This window comes from Ochotona curzoniae, unplaced genomic scaffold (genome assembly GCF_017591425.1).
Source record: "Ochotona curzoniae isolate NIBS_2020 unplaced genomic scaffold, NIBS_Ocur_1.0 contig_3498, whole genome shotgun sequence".
NCBI lineage: Eukaryota > Metazoa > Chordata > Mammalia > Lagomorpha > Ochotonidae > Ochotona > Ochotona curzoniae.
In genome coordinates this window covers 36,883,665-36,906,660 of record NW_024465885.1, presented here as the reverse complement: position 1 = coordinate 36,906,660, position 22,996 = coordinate 36,883,665, and positions in this window count along the sequence as shown.

The following is a 22,996-nucleotide window of genomic DNA, read 5'->3' as shown; positions in this document are numbered from 1 at the left end:
GATACAAACTTTAGGCAGATGAGACTGAGTTATAATTTTTTTAAACTCCTGAGTGGTTGGAGGGATCCCAGTGCCCAATTCATTAGCCCCATCCATTGACCTAATAGTTTTTTGGAAGAACTCACTCAGACGAGGGTTTAGCTGCATCTAAGTCTGCTGCATTGTTCTGCGGAGTAAGGATAGGCATTTGAAAGAGTGAGAATAAGGTTAAAAGATCCCACATTCTTGTGTTGAGCTTTGAAATATTGGTCCTACTTGGTCATTTAAGTACAGCTCTATGGCTATCATTCACCAACCACATGATTTCTAGTGTTTTCAGAAGTAGATTACTCAATAGTTCTCCTTGGGGGATGATGGACAGTTGGCCAGAAAAGGAGAAAGACAGAAAGGCCATTCTGAGAAGAGAGAATGAGATACAGACTGTATTATGAGATCAGAACAGTGAAGTGAGTGCTGACTCTGAAAGAAGAGGGAGAGGGGTGAAGAATACCTGTCAATTAATAGTGAATCATCTTTCTCTTCCAACTTTTTTTTCTGACACTGAAGTAGCAATTTCAGATTTAAAAGGGGATAATATTGTCAAGTCCAACCACAGGTCACCTAGAGAGAGCATAATTCTGGAGTGAGAGTGACCTAGGAGGGAAGTAGGGAGCTCCTAACCCCTTGGGTTACCACTCCAATGGGAGGGCACAAAATAACTAGGACAGGGGCTGGGGTGGCTAGACAGAGAGGCACTCAACAACATCCATGAGGGTTAGACAATTGAGCTGGTTGGATGGAACCAAGCTCCAATACCCTTCAACATTTACAAGAGCCAAATGGGATATGGGGCAGAATGAACTGGTCTGCTTCACATACTGGCAAATCAGGGCAGGGTGGGCCTGGTGGGGATTATTGGGGGTCGCTCTGACTAGGCTGCAGCTCCCACTGGTTAGTGTGATGGCCGAGTATGTGCTGGGCAGAACCAGACTAGACCGCAACACCCATTGGTTCCAGTGGAAGTCGGGGCTGAAGTTGGAACCAACCCAGCAATTGCAACCAGCAGCTGATCAGGGAGATGGACTGTGCCAGGTCCTGTACTTGCTAGTACATATAGGAATCTGGTCTGGGAGCACCTCAAAGTCTCTTTGGAGATCCCCTCAATCAAAATGGCAGACTCAGAACCTTAACCAAGAAAAGATGGAAGATAGAACAGGTCAATCAACCACCACAGCTATATGTTGGCCGTGAAATACTGGACAAAGGGAGACTCTATGATGGACTATGTCAATCAGTAGATTCTTCAACAGCCTCATCATGCCTGGAGTGGCGAGATTGGCAGCAATGCATAACTGATGAACTACCAGAACCACTTGAGCAAAGATCTCAGGGCATGCCCTATATCTGGGACCTGGGGTGGGTGGGAGACTGGGTGGGGCTTCTCCTCAATATTCCCTTTAGCCCTTGTAACTTTTTACCCTTAGCAGCAATGTAAAGATTGCCAAAATAAAAAAGCTAAACAAACAAACAAAGAATAAAATAAAAAGAGAGAAATCCTTAAAAAAAAGGGGGGGGGGCGGTGGGAGAACATCAGACTGGAAAGGTTATATGCAGCAACAAGTTAAAATAGAGGAATGCCATTTTGTATTAATTTATGTTTCCAGACTATAAATACACTTAAATTTGTAAATACAAAGATTTGATAATGGAAAGAGTTGCTTAATTCTTTGATGGAGAATGAACAATTTAAGCACAAAAAAGGAGCAGTTCTAGAAAAAAAAAATGTTGCCTAATTCAGGAATGGTTTATAGAATATTGTAAGTTACTTCTACTCCTGCTGTACATCTTGTTTTATAGCTCTCCATTCAAGGGGTTATATAGTAACTCTGTAATAGAGACTATCATTTCCAGATATGAGGATACAATGCAGTATCCATTTCTACTTCTGAGTCAAATATGGACTCCCAATGAAACAATTAAATGCATCTTTACAATAGGATGCTGAATTTTCTGCCATTGTTCATACCTATAATGTCAAGTTGCACTTAAACAGTGGAGTGATGGACTTATGATTGTTTATGAAATCTGTAGATTGCAATAAAAATAGGGGAAATCCTTAGGTTTAGAAGAGGGTTTGGGAGAAGGGAGGGCAAAATCCAAGATCCTGTGGAATAATACCATTAAAAAAGATGCAGAAATTACTTACTCTCCAATAAATACAATAAATACTCATTTGATTATAATAACCGTATCTAAAAACAGACACTTCTGGCTATGGTTTAGTTGAAAAGAGTTTGGCTGATTTTATTTAAATTTTTTTTTCATTAGATTTTTCTAGATCTCAGCTATTGCCCCATGCTGCCCTTTTGCTGAACTATGCCATGGAGAGAATCACTCAGAACCATAATATTTTGGCTTGGGAAATTGCTCCCTTGATGAATGTTAAGAAATTATTATGAAATATTGAGTTCTAGTAGTTTTCTCATATCCCTCAACGATATGAGAAAGCTGTCATTTAGCTCACGAAAACTTGCTCTTCCACTCATAATTATTTAGCAAGAAATGTATGTTCTGAATGTATCTGGCACATATGTACACTGTGACACATAACTGACATTTTTGAGGTCTTTCAAAGGTACAAGGGAGAAATGATGAAAACATCCTTGGGGAAATATGACAAACTCTTTGAGTCACAAAATTACCCTCAAACAGAGCATGTTCAAAGGGACTTTTTGTTTGCATAGTGAATAAAATTTATTTTTTTTTCGTGCAAGCTACATATGCTTTTGAAACTTAGCATTTAGCAACTCAGCTAAACCACTGAACGTTAGGAAGTATTCCTGCCCAGTTTCTCAGAACTTTCACTGTTCCCCTTTCTTCAGAATGCTGTTGTTGTGAACATACATGTCACAAATGATTTATGAGCTCCAGGACATTTTTTAGTTCATGTTGCGATTCACCGTCTTACTGTGCCAATTTAAGACTGCATTAAAAACAAATTTAAGAGTTGACATGGTCAAGGTATAGAAAAATGACTTGATTTGGGATTGTTTCATTAAATTGCCAGTGCTGAGTTCCTGTTCTCTTTCTGTTCAAATGGTTTTGAATTTTAACTGTACATTGTGTGAAGTCTATTCATTTAGTGCTACTTATCCTTGGTGCTTACTAAACCTAAAATTACAAACAAAGAAGAAACATTTTATTTTTTGCCCTCAAGATAGAACATAAGAATAAGCTGGCAACTTTAATTATATTTCAGATGATTGATAAAATTTTTGTGTCTCATAAAAGAATTTTTCCAATCAGCAGCCCTTTAAGCTGTATATTCTAAATACACACATTCCTAAGGTGTAGCTTAGAATTTAATTTAGTGTTTAAGATGTGTTGAAAACCAAGTTTCTCTGTCTAATCCCAGTGCCTCTTAAAGAGACTATACATCTTGAAGAGTTCACAAAGACTCATTAGCTACCATATTCATCCCTCCCCTGTGCTCCAGCTATACACTGAGAAGGGGAGATATTTTAAAAAAATTATCTGTTTGAAAAGGAAGGATGGAAGGAAACGGTGAGAGGGAATGACTGAGAAAGAGATTCATATTTTGTTGTTTTCATCTATGGTTCACCACCTAAATGGCTGCCACAGCCCAAGAATAAGCCAGGGAGAAGTTAGAGCCTGGGAAGGCAGATTTACAGAGAGAAGGGAGACAGAAAGAAATATCGTCCAATCTCTGGTATACTCCCCAAGTAGCTGTAACAGCCAGAGCTGAGCTGATCTGAAGCCAGGAGCCAGGAATTTCTTCCAGGTCTCCCACAAAGCCTGCAGGTGCCAAAGGCTTTGGATTGTCCTCTACTGCTTTTCCCAGGCCACAAGCAGGGAGCTGGATGGGAAATGGAGCAACCAGGACATGATCTGGTGCCCTATGGGATCCCAGCACATTGAAGGCAAGGATTCAGTCACTAGACTATCGCGCTGGGTCCTAAAAGCTCTTGTTTATACATCAATTAAAAGATCATTACTTTTCCAATCTTGCTGAGCATTGTTTTGGTATCTGAAGGTGATCCTTTGAGCCATTATGCTCACAAATAAATAAACTCATATATATTTGAGAAGAGATTCAAGCACATATCTTGAAGAAATATTGGGGCAATTATAATGAGGTCACATTGTTGTGGGGTGGCCTGAGGTTAAGCTTGATTCTTCTCTGGAGAACAAGAAGGAATTCAAGGAAAAGTAGAAAAAGCTGAGCTCAGAAACAAGATTTATTTGAAGCAAGGGAAAAGTTCACACTCAAGGGATGAATCTGGTCATGCCAAGTGAAAATGAGTGGTGATCAACAAGATTTGTGGCATCCTGTTATGCTTTCTGGAGGAATAGGGAGTATTTTTCAGTGTGGAGCTTAGATAAATATTCAACGTGGGCAGAGCTTGGATGGGTTTAATTTTTGCCCATTTTTCATACCCTTTTTGGGATATCTAAGGAAAGTCACGGTGTGAGTTACATGATCCAAGGGGGCATATTGGCTTATGAGATCATTTTTTGGCTTAGTGAGAATATTGCGATTGGCATTTGGAAAGTATATGGAGTATATGGAGTATACCCCTATGGAGGATAAGGGCAGAGGGCGCTGGACAAATAGGCTCAGGTTTGGTGACATGTAACTGGATTTAGCTTTTAGGCAATTTATATATATATATATATATATATATATATATATAGTCAATATTTTAATATCTTAAGCAAAAGTTATCAGCCAAGAGTTTAAGAGATAAGGTATTGACTCTGTGGCTTGCTAGCTTGCTTTCCAGTTGCATTTTTTGAAATTGGTTCCGAATGCCATATATTCTAGTCTCTAGAATGAGCTCAACATGATCTTCCTTCTGCCATCTCCAAGGAGAAAAACGTGTGAGACAGAGTCACATATTTGGGTTTGGCTGATGAGGAAGAAAGTACAATAAGGAAATTAACATTTGCCTTCAGCATTGAGTTTGCTTCTAACTTTGATCTGTTTCACACTTCCACTTGGAGCATTTCTTCTGTTCGCTGTATTTCCTACCCATGAGCCTTTTCATCTACAGTGGCTTTTAGACCATCCTCTACTTTGGAAGAATTCCAGCTTCAGGCAGGTGAGTACAAGGGACTGGATGAGCAGAACACAGTTGATAGATACCTTTGAGTCAAATATGGCCCAAATTTTAGGTGACACTTTGGGTGATGTTAAACAACAGTTGGAGGTCAAGGTTCCAGTGAGTATTAAGCAGTCTATATAGGTGCATGTCAAGATTTTCCCTCACTCTTCTGCATGCCATTCTATTGTTTTATTTTTTAAATGATTATTTTCTATGATGCGGTTTTATGGATATAAGGATTCTCCCTTCCACCTCCCCTTCCTCCCTTCATATTCCCCCCCTCCCACCCCACTCTGGCCACTGTCTTCCCCCATATTATTACCATAGTGATACACTGACACCTCCTCAAAGAGTTGACTCTGCCAGGAGAAGGAAGCTTACACAGTAACGCATTTCAGGACGTGACAGTCTTTTGACTGAAACTTGGGCTGCTTTTCCCTCTTGTTCTATTGGCTATGGAACTTTCAGGCAATTGGATATTAGTGTGAATCATTTTTTTTAATTATTATTTTGTTTTGATAATCTTTACGTAGTTGACAAGGGCACAAAGGGTCAAGAGCTACAGGTTAGTGGGAAAGACCATTGTTTAGTGTGGATCATTCTTTAGCTCTTACATATCTGTGCCTTATATATTTGGAAATCCCATCTCCTACAATCCAGCAGTTTAGCTATAATATTTTATTGTATTTCACCTTATATTTTAATTATAGTTGAATATGCATGGAATACATTGCATGAAATCGTATCTATAATATAAAGCTTGTGAATATTTAAATGTTCCAGATGAAGTTATAAGCTATTTAAGAACCTGGTACATTTTCCTTATGTCTCTTGTCAGATGGCAAAATCACTTCTGTAGTACTCTAGTGATCATATTGGTTCTTAAACTTTAGTCACATAAAATCATATTGAATGTACATTTTTGTGTCTGTTTACTTCACTGAATGTAGTGGTTGTAAGGTTCATCCCTACCTTCTGTTTGAATGTTTTAATTTTAGCACAGTATTCTATTGCATTTTATGCCAACATTTATTCATTCATTTTCCTTATTTGTGGCATTTCAATGATTTCCAGTTTAAATATTATTTTAAATATGCCTTAGATTGTCTATTAATTTGTGTGGAATACATACCTAATTGTTGTAAGAGTGGAATTAGTAGATGGCAATATATCTAACTGCAGTAAATTTTACATGCAGTTTCCCAAACACCATTTTACACTCTACTGGTAATACTTGCCAGCACTTTACATTTTATTCCTTTTAAATTTTATTGCTTATTTATGTTTCTTATATACCACTTATCTTATAATCACATATCTAACATTGTCTTCACATGCAAACTTTCAGAATCTAGTCTTAGTACATTGAATTGGAAAACAAATTGAATCAGCCAGATATATCTTTATTGTCCTACCACAAAACTTATCAACATATCTTCATTTGAACAAAAGTTCTTTTTCATTCACATTATTACAATGCAAGAAGTGTCATTGCTCCTATCAAATCTCCATTTACTCGTTAAAATTTTTTTATTGCATACTTTTCACTTTTTTGGTTATTTCAGTTTAAAAAATGTATCTATTTTTCTGTGGGTCTGTAGGGTTGTCTCACATGACTACATTTCCTTTTTTTTGCTGAACTAGCACATTTTCAAATTTTTTTGTCCACTTTTGAAAGGCAGAGAGGTAGAAGGAGAGAAATCTTCCCTTTGTTGCTTCACTCCCCAGATGTCCACAACAACTAGAGCCGGGCAAGGCCGAAGCAAGAATCCTGGACCACAGTTCAGTCCTCCCACATGAATGAAAGAGATTCCAAACTTGAGCTATTTTACTTGATGCTTTCCAGGATGTGAATGATCAGGAAACTGGATTGGAAGTAAAGTAGGTGGAACTTGAACCAGCCATTCTGTTTTGGCAAATGGGCGTCCCAAATTCTAATGTTGGATATGTTTATTTCTCTTTTCAATTTTTACTGTTCAATTAGATTCCCCCAATATTTTTTGGTGAAATACCTGTTCCAATCTTTTTCCTATCAAAATAATCAAGCTATCTGCTTTTTATTATAGGTTTGTAGGTATTGCCATTAAATTTTTAACTGTACACACACACACACACACACACACATATATATTTATTTATTTTTGATGATGTTTACATAGCTGATTAGGGTGGGAAGGAACTGAGGTTAGGAAAAAGTAGGTGTGATCATTGTTTCCAAATTTTTCATTTCTTCCTGTTTCTGGGGGAAGGCAGAAGATAACAGTATAAGACATACTCAGCCTCTCAACTGTTCTAGTACTGGGGCATGGTGAACGGTCACCTGATATCAACCCAGGGTCCTGATGTGGTGCAAGCTCCGAGGGTTCTGCCTAAATGGTTTGGATAATTCTGAAATGCTGTCGATTTCACTAATAACAAGGATGAGGAAACCCTCCAAATATCCATTGACTGACATAGTTAAGCTTGGAGTCTCCATTCGCTGAGATTGTTGCTGTCATTGTTTGGCTGGGGTAGTTGTCCAATTTGTTCTGTTCTTCCTCTGCTGCAGTACCAGTTGTCCCCTGCAGGGCCCACTGGGCTGCCATATTCTCCATGTGCATCAGGGCCTGCTGTCCACTGCTCTTGTCTTTTCTACTGAGGAGAACCTATTCTGGCAAGTGGGCCCAAGGATCCCCATCTCCTGGGCTAACAATGCCAGCACCTACCTCTTAGGCTGGCCCAAAGGTGCAGGCCAAGTGCCATGGGCCCCGCTGAACCCCCTGCCCCTGGGGCTCATGGACCCAGCACCTACTGCTCAGGTAAGCCTAAAGACCTGGACCACACAACCCAGTCCCTCCCAATTGCCTCACCCCTGGTCTCATAAACATGGCAGCCACTTTGCAGGCAGGCCAGGCAAGCTGGGTCCCATTGGACCTCCCGTCATTGGGGCTCACAAACCTGACATCAACCACTCAGGTGGGTCCCAGGACCTGGGCCAGGCAACACGGGCCCCACTGGACTCCCTGCTGTTGGGGCTCATGGACCCATCACCCACCATGCAGGCAGGCTCAAGGACCTGGACCACATGACCAGGGCCCCACTGGACCCCAGGGTTCATGAACACAGCAGCCCCTGAACATGCAGACCAGGTGACTCTGGCCTCACTAGAACTCCAACCAATGGGGCTGATGTACCTGGGACCCAACACTCCCAGACTGGCATGGCTTGCCTCACCTTGGAATCTACCAGCACATTGTACAGTCTAGCATGGTCCAGCCTGCCCCCAGTTCCCACTCCTGTTGGTTGGTGCTGTAATCTGGCCCAGTCCAGCAAGATCCCTGTCCTAGCCATAATGTGAACAGGCTGGTGTTGCAGCCTGGCCTGGCACCTCCTGCACCCAATCCTGGTTCTTAGATCTGCTAGTGGATGTTATGGCTTGGTCTAGCCCTTAGACCTGCCCCACACGTTTGCGGGTAGGTATTGTAATCTAGCATGGTTTTGGCTGCTCCTTACTGTGGTACTTGTGCTCAACTTTAGGGACTACATCCTTACAAAGAGTTTGCCAAGGTCTTCTATCAGGTTTCCTCTCAGTGGCATATCTTGTGCAGACCAGTGGGTCCTTGACCCATGTTGACTTTGTCCATCTCTTGGCCTGGCAGGAATAGTGTGCTTGCCCAACTCTCCCACACCCATTCTGGTTCTTACAGTTGGGTATTGCAGCCCAGCCACACCTGGTCCACCCTAGACCCAGCTCTTAGGTGGTCTATACCCACTCTGGCTCTCAGGAGTACCAGTGGGTGGTAGACCAGTCTGGTGCTTCCAAACTCAGTCCACACCCATGCTGAGGGAGACTGTAGCTATGTCCAGCCCTTCCTCCTGCCCCAGTTTTGGTTCTTGTGCTCACCATTGGGAACACCAACCCAGCTGGGGTATTTCCTTAACTCCCAATCGGGCCTACTCTGAGCAACAATAAATTTGTATGTGCCAATGGAAATTGCAATTCCATGGGGTGATCCCACATACCACCCCCACAGATTCTATCCCAAGACATGATTCTATCACATGCCGGTTACTGTCATGCCTAGCCTGACATCACCCATCCCCTGTTCTGACTCTCTCTGGTGGCTACTGTGATCTAGCCCTGCCAGGCAGGCCCCCAGCCCTAGCGTTACTGTGTGGCAGTGAGTGGTGTTCAGTCATGGTCAAAGCCAACTACGCCAACCCAGGTCTCCCACCATGTGCTGGTATTATCGGTCCCATCTTCAAAGTTCCTCCTGTTCCCCGCTCCAAACTGCTCAGTCTCAGCCTGCTTACTTCTCTGGAAGTACAATGGCTTTGTCTAGGAAAGTCCCTCACTGGTCATTTTTCACCTGGACGTGAACTCTTAGGTCCTTGTTCTCCTTCACCTGAGCCATAACCCACATCCCCTGTAAGTCCACACCCACAAGTCCCCAGAGTGTGCACCAGAGTACCTCGAGGGCTTTGCCACGTGCATTGGCACCTGGGTCATGTAGATGAGGGATAGAGAGAGGTCCCCGGTAGGGTCCATTGCAGAGGCTGCCCTCAGTTCCCATTATGATCTGTATATAAGTCTACTGTAGAACATATGAGTGTGTATGGCAAATATCTTCTTCCTGGTTGTCTTTTTGTAATCTACTAATGATTTTCGCATAAACAAATGATCTTAATTTTTGTGAGGTCATACACATTCATTTTCTGTGTCTGCATAAACAAATTATGATAAACCTAGGAGCTGAAAAACTAACAGATATTTCATACCAGCCTGGATATCAAAAGTTTGATATAAATCTCACTAGGGCAGAACCTAGGTGTTGGCAGGGCAATGTGCTTTCTTGTGCCTCTTGGGGTAACACATTTCCTTGTGTTTTCCAGCTTTTTGGGGTCATTCTTTTGCCTTTGTTCCTATTCGTTATCTTCAAAGGCTTAATTACTATTTGCAGTGTAGCAGCATATTCATAAGTTCTGGAGGAATTCAGGCACAAATATCTTTGATGAATTCATTATTCTATTTATATTTATAAACATTTTGCTTTATGCTTAGTGTTTTTCATATCCCATTTAAAGATTTATGCCCTCCAGGAGTGGGAGTGGCCTAGAAGGGAAATAGTGGGCTCCTCCCTCTTGGGTTACCACTGGCACGGGAAGGCATGAAAACCAGGACAGGGGAAGGGGTGGCTAGACAGAGATGCACCCACCAGCTTGTGTGTGGGCTGGATAGTGGAGCTGGTTAGGTTGAACTAGGCTTCAATGCTGACTGACATGCATGAGAACTAAATGGGATATGGGACAGACTGGACTAGTCTGCTGCACATACTGGCAAGCACTGGAACCAGGGCAGGGGGCAGGCCTGGTGGGGGTTATTGTGGTTCGCTCCAACTAGGCTGTAGCTCCCACTGGTTTATGTGAGAGCCGAGTGTGTGCTGGGCAGAACCAGACTGGACAGCAATACCCATTGGTTCCAGTGGAAGACAGGTCTGGAAACAGAACCAACTCAGCAATTGCAACCACCAGCTAATTGGGGCGATGGACTGTGCCAGGCCCTGTACTTGCAAGTACACACAAGAACCTGGTCTGGGTTCACCTCAGACAAAGTTTCTTTAGGGATTCCCCCTACTGAACTGCTGGATTCAGAACCCTAACCATGAAAAGACAGAGGACAGAACAAATCAACTACCCCAGCCATATGTTGGCAATGAAAAACTGGGCAAACGGAGACTCTAAGGTGGACTATGTCAATCAGAGGATTCTGCAGCGACCTCATTGAGCTTGGAATAGTGAGATTGGCAGCAATTCATAAATGTTGAATTGCCAAAACCACTTGAGCAAGACCCTCAGAGCATGCCCCACATCGGGGACCTGGGATGGGTGGGAGACTGGGTGGGAGACTGGGTGGGGCTTCTCCCTTTATCTCTCCCTTTACCCCCAGATGTTGGAAAAAAAAAGAAAAAAATATGAAAATAATAGTCTTACCCACTTTCCTATACCCTTGAATCTTTGTGCCCAAATCAACTATGTAAAGATTGTCAAAAATAAAAAAAAAATAGAAAAATAAAGATTTATGCCCATCTCAAGATTATGAAGATATTCTTCCATGTTTCTATAAGATTTTTATGATTTTTTTTGTACCATGGTTCATATAAAATGAATTTTGAATACGCAATGAGCAAAGTTTTACCTCTGAGTATCCAGCTGATTCCAAATCATTTATTAAAAAATGTTGATTAATTGAGTGAGGGAAGGAAGTATGGTTATCTTCTTAAATATCTAAGTATTTATATATCTTAGTATCTATGAATTGCATGGAATCTCTTCTCTATTTTTGTTCTTTGAATCTACTTTTGCAATGTTTTTGTTCTTGTGTAGTCAATTACTCATTACTTACTGATAGGTTTATATTTTGATATGCATGGTTGGGTATTTTGGTCACTGTGTGAACATGCAGGAATTTATGTAAACTAATATGGAAATGACTTCACTAGGCAATTTATTCTTGTAGAACCATTATCATAGGGCCTGTTAGTCAAAGAGTGTAATACTACATGATTGCATTGGTTTTCTTTTTTTTTTTAAGATTTATTTATTTATTTATTTTTTATTGGAAAGGTGGATATACAGAGAGGAGAGACAGAGAGGAAGATCTTCTGTCCGATGATTCACGCCAGGAGCCTCTTCCGGGTCTCCCACACGGGTGCAGGGACCCAAAGCTTTGGGCCGTCCTCTGCTGCTTTCCCAGGTCACAGGCAGGGAGCTGGAAGGGAAGCGGGGCTGCCAGGATAGAACTGGCGCCCATATGGGATCCCGGGCATGCAAGGCGAGGACCTTAACCACTTGCGCCACCGCGCCGGGCCCTGCATTGGTTTTCTAAGGCAGCCTTAAGAAATAGCTGCATGCCGGGAGGCTTTAGACAAAAGAAATGTATTCTCTCTCAGTCACAGAGACCAGGATTTCTGAAATTAAGATGTCAACAAGACCAAGCCTCTCATGAAAACTTAGGGGGACATTTTCCCCTTCTTTCTGCCTCCGAGTATTCTTTTACCTGGAGCTGCATGATTCCAATGTTTTTCCAATGTTTTCACCCTGTGTGCCAGCATCTCAGATCTCCCTCTTTCTGCCATCACGATGCCTATACCAGAGCTAGTGTCCACCTTAGCTGGTTATGTCTGTGATGTCTCTCTTTTCCAAGGATGGAGGACAAAGCACAGGCATATTTCTTAGGGGGCACCATCGCCCACTGGACTTCCATTTCATCAATCTATTTGTTTATTCTTTCATACTAATGTACAATGTCTATCATCATAAATTTATATAAGAAGTAACATTGAACTATAAATTTTTTTTTACTTATTCTCCAAGTTGTCTTGACTAAGCTGGGTTCTTTGAACATTCATATAATATCTTAGAATTATCAATTTATGCAATAATCTACTGGAAGTTTGACTGTATTCACATTGAAGGCTGCCGTCAGTTGATAACAAATTAACATTTTAAAACCATCCAGTCTTTGAATTTGTGTATATGATTTATCTCCCTAGTTACATTAATGCTTATAAAAATGTGGAGCTCAAATCAGTAAAAACGTAAGAGACATTTTAACTGATGTCTCAGAAGTACATAATATAATTGGATTGGCAAAATGGCTCAACTGGCTGCTCCTCTGCAAGGGCCAGTATCTCACATGAGCACCAGTTTGTGTACTGGCTCTTCTGATTCAATTCCCTGTTTGTGACTTGGGAGAGTAGTGGAGGATGGCACAAGGCCTTACAACCCTGTATCTGCATGGGAGACCCAGGAGAGGCTCCTGGCTCCTGGTTTTGGATCAACTCAGTTCTGTCCATTGCAGCCATTTGGGAGGTGAACCTGTGGATGAAATATTTTTCTCCCTCTATCTCTTCTTCTCTTTCTAAAATAATCTGCCTTTTCAATAAAAATAAACTCTTAAAGCAAAAGACTTCCATAATTATGCATCAGTAAATAGAAAAAAAAACCCAAAATAAACAAAGTTTAATAATTTAAATCTATTAAAGCCAAGGCAGGAAGTTACAAAAATATAAACACATCAATAATTACTAAGAAGGATAAAGTAGTGATATATTTTCTCACTAAAGAAAAGTCCCAGTCCAGATGGTATCTTGTTTGAATTCCATCAAATGTTTAGAGAAAGGAGCTAATACCAGTCTTTTTCAAATTCTTTTAAAATTTTGAAGTGGAGAGAATTCTTCTAAATTAACTTTATGAATTCAATATTCTGCTGACTTTAGGCAAGGAGAATACAGAAAAGACCATTAGGGACATTGATGTAGAAAGGCTTTGCAATCTACAAGCTATGCTTGACAGTCGGTGACAGGGTCCTTCACTCTCACTGACTGGGATTTACCCCTGGGATATAATAGATATAGTAACGGTCCAACACAGTCTCCTACAGTGTTGGGAGATGCTCCCGTGGAAGCAAGATGGACTTGGGAAAATTCTCAAAGGACACACATTGGAACCTGGAGGGGAGAACAGAAATGAGGGGAGGGAACTCAGGGGACAGGAAATGGAGAGCCCAGTGCCAACTAAATTGTATTAGAAAACAACAACAATAATAACAATAATAATAATAATAATAATAATAATAAACACAATAGTCCAATAGAGGAAAACCAGTAAATGCGACTCATTATATGAATAGAATAGAGAACAAAAGCTGCATTATCATTTTGATAGATTCAGAGAAATCATTTGACAAAATCAACATGCTTGCATGGTAAAATCTCTTAATGATTAGTCAAGAAATGAATATCAAGATAACAAAGACTAAATACAGCTGATGACACTCAGTAGTGGAAAGCTGAAAACTTTTGTGCTAAGATCAGGGGCAAGAGAAGGATTCCCATTCTTCTGTTTAATATAATAGTGGGGATACAAGCCCGAGAAAGTTGGCAAGCAAAAAAGGCACCCGTGCAGGAAAGAAGTGCAACTGTATGTGTTTGCTTATGACATGATCTTATGTATGGAAAACCCTGGAGACTCCATCAAAAAGCAAGCAAGCTGAGAATACCTGTTAGAACTGATAAATGAATTCAGCAAAAGTGCATTTTTATGTGCTAACAAATAGTTATCAGTAAAAGAAACCAAGAAAGCAGTTTCATTTATAATCACATGAAAAGTGCTTAGCAATAAATTTAAGCACAGAGGTGAAAGATATGCAGAATGGCAACTATTAAGTATTGGTGAAGACAGCAAAATCAAACAGGTTGGAAAACTCAGTATTGTTAAAATATCTGTACTGTCACTACAGATTTTATGTCATTCTTTGCAGAAATAGAAAAAGTAATCCTACGCTATTCAAGAATCATGAATAGCCAAAGTGCTCTTGAACACACATTGCCTGTGAAATGTCTTATAAAAGTAAAATATTAATATAGCATAGTTCTGGCATAAAACACACATAGCCACCAAGGAACATTATTGGGGATTCAGATTTAGAACCATATATCTACAATTTATCGATTTTCTTCCAGGAAGCCAGTAATCTACAATGCGAAGAACAGTCTTTCAATAAATAGTGTTGAGAAAACAACATTTAATTCCTGAAATAAAGTCTACTTTCCTTTTTTGTCTTATCATTTTATATTATTTGATTATACTTGTTTTTTATGAAGAATTTCTATATCTATGTTGATGAAAAATACTTGTATTTTTCTTTATTGAATGTATGATGACGCTATCAGCTTCATAAAATCATAAGTTTGGGAATGTTCTGCTTCCCCATATTTCTGAAACTTTGTGAGTTTGATGCTGTTTCTAAGTATTTTCAAGAGCTATTATGGCTCAGAAAGTTTTAAAGTTTTTTTTTTTTAATTGGAACATAGAGAGGAGAAGAGACAGAGAGGAAGATCTTCCGTCCAATGATTCACTCCCCAAGTGGCTGCAACGGCCAGTGCTGCACTGATCTGAAGCCAGGAACCGATAGCCTCTTCCAGGTCTCCCATGTGAGTGTAGGGTCCCAAGGCTTTGGGTCATCCTTGACTGCTCTCTCAGGCCACAAGCAGGGAGCTGAATGGGAGGTGGGACCGCTGAATGGGAGGTGGGACAGGCACCAGTACCCATATGGGATTCTGGCTCAGGAAAGGCTATGGCACCAAGTTCAACTCAGAACTTTTCATTTTAGAAAGATTTTAAATAATGACTCAAGTCTACTCAATGTCCAAAATATTACCTTGTTAAACACAGCCTTCTTCTCAAACAACATATATTTGCATTTCATTCATGTTTCTGTAGTTTGGAGTACCTTTCCATACTCAAAAGCTTGCATGTCTACATTGTGTGGGGATTAACTGCAAAGAGCAAAATTAAACTCTGTTGAGGAATATGAATATTCTAGTATTCCCAGCACATCTGAATAATTCATTAAGTAAACATTTATCCCAAGCCTCATCTGTGTCAGCTATTATGCTATCCAATGGTCTTATTGCTTAAACTTGAGTGAAGCTCATAAATATTTAAGCAAGTAAACTATGAGACAGTCTCTCTCTCTCTCTCTCTCCCAACATACACACACAAATACACTCCTTCACACAAGAGACTCATGTTATCCCAGCAGGACTGAGAAGAAATCACAGAGAAATCAGTGTTTGTGTTGGATCTTGAAGAATAAACAGAATTTCACAGCCAAGAAAGGGAGGAAGGCATAGGCAGGTGTACTTTGTGTTGCATACAAAGGCACAATGGTGAGAATATGATACAGGATGTAAACAAAAGGGATTACCTTGGCATAAGAGAAGGAGAGAGTACTTGACAACAATTCTAAGAACTGCTGCCTTAATGAAATAAGAAGCCTTTTAGGAAGGATTTTTTCCCCTTAACTCTATAGGGTTGAATTCATCCACTGGGTAGTGTTTGGCCACCAGAAGATTTTAGCCAACAATGAAACGATTATATCTGCTTTATACTCTTTTCTATGGGGTAAAGAATATGTTTGAGGGAAGAGAGTTCAGAAGCAGATTGAAACAGTGGACAGCTAAACACAGTGGCACTTACTTTACACAGATATCAAGTATACTTTGCCTCAGGTTATGCGACAATTAATAGTTCAGTGTTCAAACTCTTTTCACATTTGAATATATGAGCAAATTTGTGTATTAGTACAACTCCTATTTCAGATTCTTTGGTTTTTCAATGGATTTGGAAAATCCATTTGGTTTTTCAATGGTCTCACTGTTGGATTCTCACCGTGAGTGCTCAGAGGAAGAATTTCCATGATTAACACGAAGAGATAAACAACTGGCCATGGGAACTACATTGTAACAACTGAGGACAGGGTGATGGAGAGAGTGAGTGTCTCACTTACCACTAGCCTTTCTGAAGGGGCACAAGAGACAACTTGTTCATCCCTGTGAGGCCCTTATGGAGAAACCTGTGCCAAAGTCTATGGGAAGCTCTTCTTTCAGGATTCATGGGCATCCTTAGTCAAGCATCAGTGGAGATCTAGGGGTTGCTATTTGTCTAGCAGCGCCAGCAGCCAGGAAAAATATGGTTTCAGAGCAGATTGTAGTGATTTCAAGCTTTGCATCTGTTTTTTTTAACATGCTATTATTATTATTATTTTTATGATACAATTCCATAGGCTCCTGGCATTTCCCTTATCCCCTCCCCCACCACCTAGTTCCTCTATATCATTACTAACATATAGTACTTCATACACAGTCATATGTCCATCATTGTGGGCATGGACAATGGCAGAGAGTCCAGAATCCTATTGTCAAGATATAGTGAACAGTTTCATTGTGAGTCCATCTTTGTCTGGAAGTAGAAATGCATACTACATTGTATCCTCACATCTGGATGTTAGTCTCCATTTCACAGCTACTGTAAATCCCCTTAAATGAAAAGTAATAATACAAAATCAACAGTAGAAAGAAAAATAGAAATTTACAATGCCGTGAAGTTAAATGACATGTTACTAGATATGACAGTCTCCATTACACAGCTACTATACATCCCCTTAAACGAAGAGCCGCAAAACAAAATCAACATCAGGGAGAAAAAATAAATTAACAACACCATGAAGTTAAATAACATGCTGCACTGAACCACAAAAGGACTTTCAAAGAACAATATTTGTTATTTTCACTTCTTCCAACCATCTCACAAATTCCCCTTTTTGGCTAATTCCAAGCTAAAAGAAAAAAGAAAAAAAGATGATTTGTGAAAATATGGTGTCTAACGTTTATCTGATCATAAACAAACACTGGATAACATTTGAAAAATATTAGATGTGAAGAATCAAGATGTCAGAATAGGGTAAAGACACATTTAAACAGATGGAGAAACATTAGTTAATGTGAAGCAGAGAGGGCACATTGCAGGAAATAGGAGAGGACAGAATGACAGCAGAGGGGCACCTGGAGACTGACAGACACAGGAAGGCAGTGGGCACAATGGTGTGGTGTTGCAGTGACCAGATACTCAGTAGCATTCAGCAAGCAGTGATCTGAACTGCACAACAAGGTGGGAAGGGACTTTCACCAGGAGTTCAGGAGGTGAATCCCGAGAAAAAACTGCCACTCCTGCTGGTCTGTTTGATTTGATGAGGAGCAGAGACAGAGGAGGAGGTCCCAGACAGGTGGTTTGGGACAAGGTGGATTTTATGGCAAAATTTACCTCCAAGAGCTGAATTGGGCACCATTTTATATGGGGAGGCAAAGGCTATAGGACAATACTGCGCATGCACTGAGCTTGAAGTGAACTCATTTCTGGTTCAGTGAACTGCCACAAAGTGACATTCTACAGGTTCCACCCAACATATGTCTGGGTACCCCTCAGACCTGACGGCCAGCAGATCAAGAACGCTAGTAGTGGCACATCAGGCACCATTTTCTACAGTGTGGAAAAATTTTAAATCTGCAGGGACAACAGTGAGCTATGCATGTGCTGAGCTGGGAGCGAACTCACTGAGCTTAGTGCATTGCACTAGTCTCACAGCGAAAATAATACCTAGTTTGGCATTGTACAAGTCAAAATAGGTCCGTGTGGACCTCAGAATTAATGGTCAGTTGGTTCTGACAAGATCAGCACCACAACAACCTAGAAATATAGGACACCTGGTGTCTCTCTAATCCTGGGAACTGCTCCAACTGGAAGAGGGACAAAGGTTGCACAGACAATGAGGCAGCCTCAGCATGATATCACAGGAGGTGGAGAGTGGTGAGCCAGGAGCTGGGCCACTGAGATCATGGCAAAAGTCTAACATAAGAATCCAGACCTGGAACTCACTGGAGGGAATGGCACAAGTGACTGCAAACAAAGAGCTGTGTACCAACTGCAATATGAAATACTGAATTGTAGACCAGTGGGTAACACAGCTAAGAATACTACTCCAAAGAGAAGAATCTGATAGCCAGAGGTACAATGACCAAAAGCAAAAGAAGAGACAAAGGCACAATGAATATTATTGAAGACTCCCCTGAAAAGGAGCAAAAGTCTTTGCCAACTTCAGAGTTCACTGAGGAATACATTGAGAAAATGGGGGATACAAAATTCAAAACACTTGTTACAAAGCTTCTTATCAACAATGAGAAGCACGTAAAGCAGGCATTCAAGGAATTTAAGGAACATGTCATACTGGAAATGAATCAAATGATAGCTGATATATCAGAAATGAAAAATACAGTGGAGCAAATAGAATGAAGGAGGCAGAAGAAAGAATCTCAGAACTGAAACATATTTCCTGTCACTGGAATGAAACAAACAAAAACTGGAAGCAGAGCTGGGTCAAGTTAAAAAAAAGTATTCAGAAACTGAAAGACACTATTAAAGGCCTAATATAAAAGATACGGGAGTCCCAGTAGGTGCAGAAAGAGAGCTGGGATTCAAGGTGTATTTACTGAAATAATAAGGGAAATTTTCCCTAATCTGGAGAAAGAATTAGGAAACAAGATCCAGGAGGGGCACAGAACTCCCAACAGGCTTGACCAAAAGCAATCTTTCCCACGGCAAATGATCATCCAGGTCTCTTCAACAGAACATAAAAAAAGATCCTTAAATATGCCCGTGAATAAAATCAGTTGACATATAAAGAAACACCAATTAAATTCACAGGAGACCTCTCACAGGAAACTCATGCAAGAGTTCAAAGAATTTAAGGAGGTAATTAAGCAAATCAAGGCTGATATATCAGAAATTAAGAACACAGTAGAGCAAATGAAAACTACAGTGGAGAGTCTCCAAAAGAGAATGAAGCAAGCAGAAGAAAGAATCTCAGAATTAGAAGATATCTTCTGTCATCAGGGGGAAGCAAACAAAAAGCTGGAAGCAGAGCTGGATTAGGCCAAAAAACATATTCAAGAATTGAAAGACACTATGAAGAGGCCAAGTAGAAGAGTTATGGGAGTCCCAGAAGGCACAGAAAGAGAAGCTGAGTTTGCAAATGTATTTAATGAAATAATCAAGGAAAATTTCCCTAATCTGGAGAAAGAATTGGGAAACAAGATCCAGGAGGGGCACAGAAGTCTCAACAGGCTTGATCAAAAGTGATCTTCACCAAGACACATGATAATCAAGCTCTCTTCAATCGAATGTAAGGAAAAGATCCTTAAATGTGCATGTGAGAAAATCAATTGACATATAAAGGAATGCCAATTAAGCTTACAGGAGATTTCTCACAGGAACCTCTACAGGCAAGAAGAGAATGGAGTGACATATTCCAGATTCTAAAAGAAAAAAAAGTTGTCGGCTTAGGATAACATATCCAGCAAAGCTTTCTTTTGTCTTTGAAAATGAAATAAAATTCTTCCACAGTAAAGAAAAGTTCAAAGAATTTGCCTCTTCCAAACCTGCCCTGTAAATGATACTTCAAGATGTTCTCTTGACAGAGAAGAGGAATAGCACCTACCAAAACCAAAGGCAAGTGGGAAGAACATCACACTACAATGACAACAGAAGACTAAACCAATGAACAACCACTTGCTAAAATGACAGGACTAAATTACCACCCATTCATATTAACCCTGAATGTAAACGGATTAAACTCATCAATCAAAAGTTACAGATTAGTATATGATTAAAAAACAAAACGCATCTATTTGTTGCTTGCAGGTGATGTATCTCACCAACAAAAATCAGGAAAAACTGTATTTCATGGAGTTCAATTTTTTTTTTAAAATTCAGTTTCATCTCAACATATTTTCTCATTAAGTTCTTCATTGAATCATAGATCATGCAGTGCCATAGATCATTTTCTTCAAGAAGGTTCTTGGTTTTCTTGTTAATTTCTTCAGTGACACATTAATCATTTAGTAGAAAGGTCTTTTTAATTTCTTTTTTTCTTCCTGTTGCTGATTTTGTATTGTGGCTTTTCATTTAAGGGGATGTATAGTAACTGTGTAATGGAAACTATCATATCCCAATGTGAAGATACAATGCATTTCTATTTCCAGATCAATGATGCACTCCCAATGAAACTGTTTATCTTGACAGTAGAATGCTGGACTCTTTGCCATTGTCCATGCCTGAAATTGCCGGAGTCCAGCTCCAGCCGATTTCAGAGCTCGGGAAGGGTGCGTGGAGTTGGCGATAAAGAAAGACACAGACACTGTCACTTGGTGCGCTCTCCCTACAGCTCAAGTAAAGGCTGTCCTTTTTATTTACTCAGACACCTCACAAGCTTTTACACACACAACTTATTGTTCTATTTTTTACTTCAAGACTAAGGTGGCATGTACCGACATTTGGTCATTCTGTCTGCACTTCAGGGCAAAGCGGGTGCCCCTAAAGATAATTCTGCAAAATATTGTATTCATATTCATCAAAGCAAGACATTATTCATTCTTCAACAGTAGCCATGGAGCAACAGCCAGGACTCTAAGGCCAAGGCACATGCAATTACCTGCTAATCAGTAGTACATTCCTACCACATTTCTCTTTCTACGATTTACCCATTATTTAATGGGAAAATAGGTTACAAGGGAAAAAATGTAAAATCTAAAACAAAAGTTTCAAATGTTAAATCCCCGTACAACTATAGACTCTACAATCCCATAAACAATGAAACAATAATCAAAAGCATTTTCTTTAGTAAAAGCATCCTTAATTCCTCTAGCTAAAAATTATAAAAGTGGCTAAAACAATTACATTTTCTATGCTCCAAAAAATTGCAAAGACAGGCTAGCCTTTGAGATAACAATAACTATATTTATTGCCATAGCAGTTTCAGCTCTCACTCTTATCACTTGCAGTAATATTTAGGATATTTTCAAGTCCCTTCCCAGAAGGAGTGCTACATGTCTGGGCCAAATTCTGAGGCAATGTTTAAGTATCCAATAAGGTGTCCAAAAATGGCATGGGCTTAATTATGCTCCTGTGTGTGAATTGTCAAAGGCCCGCTCACCAAGACATTATCAGTGACATTAACTCTCAAGTTCACATCGGTTGCAAAAACCATCTCAGGGCCAAACAACAATGCCTCAATAGATTACAGAATTCTTAGTGGGGTGCTTGAGGGTCCATGCAACCAGGGAGTGAAACAGGTGGTCAGAGAGACTTCTGCCAGGCCTTGCCAAACAGCTGGAAGCGCCCATGGGCCTTACCAAACAGGGGAGCTGTTCTCTTTACACCTTTGTGTCATCCACACCCACTGCACGGACCCCAGCATGAAATGATCGACTTATGACTGTTTATGAAGAACTATACTATAGTAATAACATATGGAAACCAGTGAGGAGAGAGGGAATTGGGGAAGGGACAAGGGAAATCCCAGGGCCTATGGAACAATATAATAAAATGATAATAATAATAAAAAAGTAAAATGAAAACAAACAAAATATCACAGGTGGCAAATTATGACATAACATGTAAGGTATGAAATGACCCTTGTTATATTGAATAATGCATAGAAAGTATGCATTACTATAATCTGTGACATGATGTACCATCGGTCCTCAATTAATACCACAATTATCCCAGAATATTATTCCTGATGTTAATGTACCATGCACAAAACAATGGGAATTGGCTTGTAGCATCAGCAATTGTGCTAGATTCGTGGAAAATGACAACTTGAGGAGACAGTTCAGGGTGGTGAGCATTGTTGCCTCTTGCTTCTTCATTCTTACCTTTCTTAATTGTCCCCGGAAGACATTGGTTTGGGGTCGCATTGAACACAGGAGGTCTGGTTGTAAGCTAATGAGATCAAAATCCCTGGGTGAGATTTTCAGAAAAGTCCCTAAAAAAGACAGCCAGGGTCAGGCACTTTAATTTTCCACATCTTTTCTTTTGTCCAAAACTCAGACATGGAGTACAGCTGTTTTCTTTTGATCAGGAAGTGACAAACACATGCTAAGGATCACTGAGCACAAAGATGAAATTAGCTTGAGTTTCTGATGGAGTTATGAGACTTCTCTCCCAGCTCTGCTGACTTCTCATTACGCCAGGGAAATAAATCCCTGATTTTTTGGAACCATTGTCTTTTGAGATTATTACCAGCAGCTGGATACAATTCTAAACTATTGCCTGGTATGAGGTGAGAAGGGGGAAAATGAACATTCTGGGCAAACCTGAGGCAAAACCAAATAGTGAGTGCCTGTAATAGTGCTTCTCAAATACCAATGTGAGTTACCAGGAAACCTTGTTAAAACACAAATTCCATTAAAGCAGGGGTCAGTGCTTGATTTATGCATTTCTGATCATTCTTGAATAAACTTTTTTCATGTATTTATTTTCACCTATTTGAAATGCAGAATTGACACACTGAGAGAGAAACATAACTGCTCCCTCAAATGCCTGAAATGTGTGGGACTGGAGCAAGCTGATGTTGTGGGCTAGGAACTCCATTTGTTTTCCCATAATGCCTGTCTCAGCATTTCTTTTTTCTTTTGTAAAAAATCTTTATTTTATTTTAAATGTTATTTATG